Below are 7,291 nucleotides of genomic sequence, written 5' to 3' on the forward strand. Positions count from 1 at the left end.
CATTATGAAAAGGCCATAATAGTGAAGGATTATGATTGTTATGCCTTTGTAGGCAGGATAGATGCCTGTGTGCATGTTGTCAAGATCACCCTGAGCTGCGTTGAGGTAAAATAAACAGGTGAATGCCATTTACTTGGACTGCGCTTAGATAAAGGCTTGTGTACAATTCGCTCGCCGTGCTGTGATAGAGATAAGGTATTTATTACTGAGGTGCAAGCACCAAAAACAGTTTTCTGAACAGCCTGTCTCCCTATACAAAAAAAAAAAAAAATGAACTTTGTATGAACTGATTTACTGTTTGGGCCCTGAAAGTTGGCTGAATGATGGCTATGATGAGCGTGGTGCATAACAGGTCTTGTTTTACCATACTGAGGAAGACTTCAATGAAAAATGCAGATAAGCACCGTTTGCCATGAGGAACGGGGCAACAGGTTGCATAGTGGTTAGAGCCACTGCCTTGTCCTCGAAATACCTGCTTCCAGATGCCACTCCTGCTATGGTACACAAGCGCTAGGCACCATATTTACCCTGAACTGAGTAAAAGTTACCCAGCAATGTAACGCAAATGAGTAAATATTTGCAAGTAGTTTAGTTCACAAATACCACATGTGAAGGGTCTTTGGAGAGAGGCATCAAATAAATGAATAAATGAGGGGAAGAGACTGCTTTTTGCTTGCCATAGTAAATGTGAGCAGCTCCTCAACGATGCTGTTTTCGCTCCAGTATTCGTGCGGGAACGGAAGACTCCGGGCCATGGACTGCGCGGTATGGAGGATGGATGGAACGAGTCTCCAGCTCCTCCGGGCCTCCCAGCAAAGCCCACGTCAGCCTCTCCATCGACTCACTTCTGGTAAAGTATCACTGCTCCCCTGGGGGTTCCGTCTGACAGTTCTGTTACACATCATTCAACTACTGGTTTATTTATCGGTGCGGCTTCGAGGCCCCCGGGGGGCATTAACAGGGTTTTACTGCACCTGGACCCTGACTTGACCGGTGCTGGTGGTAGGACCTTAAAGGAGAACCATCACAGCTGCATTAAAACTAATACAACTGAAATGTTCCACTGGGAAAAACAATCTAATTTCTTATATTAAAAAAACAGCACAGAATGAATATAGGAGTGGATTCAGCGGTGGGTGCATGCATCATTTAACACAAAAAATGTTTGACAGGAAGTAGTATAGCCACACACATCACTGAAAACCTTCAAAACATTACAAAATATTTGTATGTAGTTTTATTAAACTAATGTTACAGATAGAGTATTGAATAGTTTAATATTCAGTGTGATCAGCCAACGTTACACAGAAAACAAACCAGTGGAAACGAAAGGGTTAAGAGAGACATGCCCACATGTCTATTCGTTTCATGGTGATCACCGGCTACCTAAGACCACGTGTATGGACACAGTTTAAATTGGGTAAAGAAGAAAGCTGCCCTGATTCACTGTCCAGGTTCATTTCCATCCAGCTTCTTATCCTTTACCCCAATATACCGTGGAGACACTTACGGAACAGGATGATGTCAACAAGAGCCTTGCTGCTTTTTTCCAAACCCACAGCAATGTTTGATTACAATACAGTGCGGTACAAATTTGTCTTGCATCACAGCAGCTCTGCCCTTCAGAGAAGCAAAAACAATAAAGCACAAAAGAAAACTAGATTTCAAATAACCATGGTATCATACCAATAAACAAACACAAAAAGTCAATGGACACATTGCACTGGGCACAAAATTGCACACCGTTGCTGTCCTGTCAGTAATCAGAAATACCGTTTTATTTATTCATATATGTAACTCTTTCCTCCCAAAGAATCTACACCATGAGGTTTGTACACTAAGCTGCTTACACTGATTTAATCATTCATTTATACAGCTGGGTCATTTCTGCTGTGTCAATTCAGGGCAAGTGCCTTGATCCAGGGTACTACAGCAGGTGCAGGGACTCGAACCCAGGTATTCAAGTTTAAGATGGTGCTACTACCTGCTTCCACGGACTAAAGTTTGCAGACTTAGTGTGTGTGCATGTGTCTGTGTGTGTGCGTGGCTGAGCAGGGTGGAGGTCAGGGAGGGAGGGAGGGAGGATGGAGGTGGACTGGGGTGACAGGATGCAAAGATATCGTGAAAGCAGGGGGTGGAGGCGGCAGGGTTGAGAATTAGTAGCAGTAGGATGTTATGAACACACAACACAAAAAGATTGCTGGGTCATTTATGGCTTCATAATAAATCAGCTACGTTCTGCTTGAGCGGCGACATCCCCAGAAAAGAAACTCCTTTTTGGAAAATGCTATCAAATCTAAGCCTATATTTACCGGAGACACTGTGGAGAACAGTAATGCACCCACGCAAATGAGTAACAGGGCAAGGACACAATATTATAAATTGACAAGTCCCACTCACATTATTAGATCCTCTCGTTCAGGCCTTTAACTAATTATTACAATTCATAACCACAGAGAGAGGGCAGTGAGGTCAACGCCCATGTTCGCTCCATTTCTCGGCGAATGGGCTTGCATACCGATGTGGATGTAATTACACGTGATGCGGTACGTCTGTCCACGATGGACACACGAGAAAATTCATGCAGCAAACAGAAAATATCTGAAATCTGATCTTATTAAAAGTGAATTGAGAGGTTAAAGAACCCAGAAGAAAGTTCCACTAGTAACAAGATACTGGAAACAGCCCAGCATCTCTAAGGGTTACTTTTATTAATAAGAACATATTGACAAGCTGGGCAACTGCGGGTAGCGCTGGTACCTCCCCCTCCTGGGCTGCGGGTTTGAATTGGCCTCAGTCTGTGTGGAGTCTGCATGTTCTCCCCATGTTTGCATGAGTTTCCTCCAGGTGCTCTGGTTTCCTCCCACAGTCCAAAGACCTCCACTGAGTGTGCAAAAGGACCTATCTAACATTGCTGCTCTGAACCCTCATGGCACCCTGGAGGGAGGCACGAGGTGATGAGACCAATATTCCAGCTAAAAAAATCTGTGTGCCGAGAGGTTGCTTGTTCAGTAGGACAAAACGGCGCTCTCAGACTTCGCGTCCTGGATAAAGCGTCTCTTCACAAGACCAGGGATTTAGAAATATGAAGAAGGGGAAAGCACTTGAAGGTGTGGGGTGGGTGGCTATGTCATCGCCTGCAACTCAGTATGTGTTAAATAGCCTATTTTTATAGGTCAGAAGAGTGCGCGCACGAGAGAGAGAGAGAGAGAGAGAGAGAGAGAGAGAGAGAGAAGCCCCTACTGCCAATTATCACTTTCCTGGACTTCGTCATTTCCCTCAAAACCAAAAAGCAGGGTTTTTTTTTCCAATCCTTCACAGAATTTGATATGATTCGATTTCCTTTAGAGAGACCAAACGGAGCTTGCAGTTTTATTTTCGGACCCGATTTCCAGCATCCGTCACCACCAGCAGAGAGCGAGGGGGAGAGACCTGCAGCTGCTGTTGTCCACCCTCAGGCCAAATTGATGGTTTGACCCCGTGAGCCTAGGAGTGGTCGCAGGTCCACACCTCATAAAAGCAGCTGACAACAGGGTATTGAATTCCAGTCTCTTGCTTCAACTATTAGGACAATTACTTCATCTAAAGGCAGGGGTGGGGGTTGGGGGAGCACCAGGACAATTTCTTGAAGAGACATTAATGCAGGTTATTATTTGTTCCTCTTTGTTGATGCTCTTCAAAGTAACTCACAGTACTGGTTTGTACACTAAGTTACTTAGAAGGGAGTTTCCCCATTTATACAGCTGGGTGATTTTTACTGTATTAATTCAGTAAAAGTACTTCAATCAAGGGCTCTATGGCAGGAGTTGAGATTCAAACCCAAGACTTCAGGAACAGGGTACTAGAGCAGGAGGTGGGATTCAAACCCGAGACCTTCAGACTGCAAGGTAACACCTCTAACCCCCAAACTTCACCACACCAGCACTGCTCAGCATTACATGTATTTATTTATCTGACACTTTTGTCCAAAGCAACTTCCAGTAAACTCTATGTAGTGTTATGAGCCCACACACCTTATTCACCGTGGTGACTTACACTGCTAGATACACTACTTACACTGGGTCACTCATCCATACATCAGTGGAACACACACACACACACACACACACACACACACACACACACACACACACACACACACACACACACACACAATGGGGCAACCTGAACAGCATGTCTTTGGATTGTGGGAGGAAACCAGAGCACCTGGAGGAAACCCACGCAGACACAGGGAGAACATGCAAACTCCACACAGACTGAGCGGGAATCAAACCCACATTATCTCGCACCACGCACAATGAGACAGCAGCACTACTCGCTATGCCACCTTGCTGCCCAAAACATCCCAAAATACTGCAGTAATGAAAATGGTTTTTACCTTTTCACTTTACTGGAAGTTTCCTGTGATTTCATTTCTGGATTCTGCGTTTTGCATTTTATATTTCACAGAACTTTGCATCAAGCGAAGGAGAAATTTAGAAGTGCTTCTGTGCGACGATGTTACATTTAGTGTTTCCATTTTGATTTTGACAGACATTTAACCTGTTTGTCTAGTAACTATCCCTCACTAGGGGTCAGCAGACAATCTGTGCACCACATTTCCCAGTGATTAGTATTACCGTATTGTGGTTGAGGCACCTGTCAATACGGCCTCTTCAGCTGGGCAGTTACTATGTTTTCACGTTTCTATTACAGGCAGCAAGTAACAAGCGTTCAGTCCAAGGTCCCGGGTCCAAGTGGACATCGATGCTGGTTTAGTGAGCACGACAATTTTCCACACACTTTGCCGCATTTAGATGCTGCTGAAGACGACAAGAGGCACTTACCGCTGCAGGCCACAGTAACCTGGAGCTCAGCACCTCTGCAATGAACGCACTGAGAGAAAAGCTGGAAAGAAAGGTAGATGCCATTTAGAGACAAGTGTCATATACTAAATATTCACTTTTACAGATATAATCTATCATTGTGATTTATTAAAAAAAAAAATTCTCCAGCTCATGTTGCCTCAACTTTGCTGCATCAAAAAATGAGTTAACACTGGAAGGAGAATGCATGAAGGTGCAGAGCATCTGTCAGCACAAACAGGTAAAAACTCATAACTCTGACAACCCTGTAGCAGCGAAGGACTTGGTGCCCTTGAAATAACAGAAACAGGCAGCAAATCGCAGTTCTCATTTGGGTAACTTCACAACTGCGCCCCCTAGTGGTAAATCACACCTCATTTACTCATTCGGCTGACACTTCTCTCCAAAGCCACTTGCAGCGCTCAGCTACTGGCAATTATTTACCTCTTCATACAGCCAGGTAGTCTTTACTGGAGTAATTCAGGGTAAGCACCTGAAGCAAGGGCACTGAATCCAAAAGCAGCATTCAAACCTAGTTTACATTTATTTAGCAGACACTTTTCTCCAAAGAAACACTACATAGAGTTCATTGAAAGTTATCAGCCCACACACCTTATTTCCCATGGTGACTTACACTGCTAGATACATTACTTACACTGGGTCACTCATCCATACATCAGTGGAGAACACACACACACACACACACACACACACACACACACACACACACACACACACACACTATGGGGGAACCTGAACAGCATGTCTTTGGACTGTGGGAGGAAACCAGAGCACCCGGAGGAAGCCCACACAGACATGGGGAGAACACGCAAACTCCACACAGACTAAGCAGGGATCAAACCCATGTCCTCTCGCACCACCCAGGCACTGTGAGACAGCAGCGCTACTCGCTATGCCACCGTGTTGCCCACCTGAAGAGCCACTCTGACTACTGTAGTACTTAAAGCCCCTGAACAGACTCCTTCATTGTGATGTCAAAAGATGGGTCAGCATAGACCCATGGTTCCTCAACGTATGATCACAACCCAAATGAGGGTCACAGGGGTGTTCCTAAGGGTCATGGAGCAGTTTTTTTTTTAAAAAAAAAACCAGCATTTTAAAGAGATCACGTTGCTGGCTCAAAGTGAAGAATTATTGATGTAACTGTCTGTAAATGTACATTTATTCATTAGCTCATCCTTTTTCCCCCCCAGAGCAACTTACAGTGTAAAGCTACATACTATGATTTACCCATTTAAACAGGTGGGTAATTTTTTACTGTATCACTTTAAGGAAATTACCTTCACGAAGGTTACTAAAGCAGCGGTCAAACGGAGTCCTTCAACTTCAAGGACAACTGCTCAAACCAATGTCCCACCTGCAGCCCCCAGGAAGCAGTTACACTAGATCAAAAGATATGATAAATAAAACATCAAAACGACCGGTATCAAACATTGCATGTACCAGCATTTAGGGTCACCAGGACAGGACACGTTTGTTTTCAGGGTCAAGAGCAGAAAAAAGTTGGAGTCATTCAGAACTGATGTCCTCATGTCCATTACACAGGGATTGCTGGGTAAAGACAGAAGCCAAGGACACCGGTAGGACCCACTGCTACCTGCAACCTCAGCACCAGTATGGTCATGTGTTCAAATCGGTGAGTCACGCATAACTCGAAAAACCCCGGGTGTCTTGACATCAACATCTGGCACATGTGCTAGTCATCTGCCTGTGGTTTGCTTTTCATACAGTCCAATGTAGATCATAAAGAGTGTGTGTGTGTGTGTGTATGTATGTGTGTGTGTCTGTCTGCGCACGCATCATAACGTGTCCTCGTCTTCCAGGTGGACTTCGATATCGCTCTCACACGCTTTATGATGCACGTTGCGTGTTGTTCTCCTTGCTGGTTCCACGGCTCCCTGGATCCCAGAGTCACGCTCACGAGACGGGCAAAAAAGGTTCAGTAGGCAGAACAGGTGACGCTTGGAGCTACAGGTTGGACTCACTGTGTCGGTCCTTCCCTCCTGTCCCTGTGTCCCACGTGGGGACCGGCAACCCTGAAAACCTGCAGACCATCGTTTCACCCTCTTACCCTCTATCAGGCAGATGCTCCACCCCAGCAGACAAGAGTACACCCTCTCTCCGTTACCTGTACCCTTTAGTAGAGCATCTACCACAGCATGTGAACTCGCCAGCACCTTCCAGTTGAAGGACCTGGGTTCGAATCCCTTTCCCGCTTTAATACTTTTGATGCAGGCACTTACCCTGAAGTGACACAGTTAAAATTACCCAGCTGAACAAATGGAAAAAAAATTATGTACCTTAGGGTACAAACATCTCTCTCTCACACACACACACACACACACACACACACACACACACACACACACACACACACACACACACACACACACACACACCTCCCAAGCAGAGTCATGGCAAGCCAG

General features: G+C 45.2%; 1 long non-coding RNA gene across 1 annotated transcript; it reads left to right on the forward strand.

Annotated features, from left to right (window-relative positions):
- Positions 1–728: 728 nt before the first annotated feature.
- Positions 729–6,477, forward strand: LOC108929336 (uncharacterized). The gene is made up of 3 exons (XR_001965741.2): positions 729–850; positions 4,696–4,899; positions 6,411–6,477. It is a non-coding gene; the product is annotated as an uncharacterized LOC108929336 (long non-coding RNA).
- The last annotated feature ends 814 nt before the right edge of the window (positions 6,478–7,291 follow it).

This window comes from Scleropages formosus, chromosome 12 (genome assembly GCF_900964775.1).
Source record: "Scleropages formosus chromosome 12, fSclFor1.1, whole genome shotgun sequence".
In the NCBI taxonomy this organism is placed as follows: Eukaryota; Metazoa; Chordata; class Actinopteri; order Osteoglossiformes; family Osteoglossidae; genus Scleropages; species Scleropages formosus.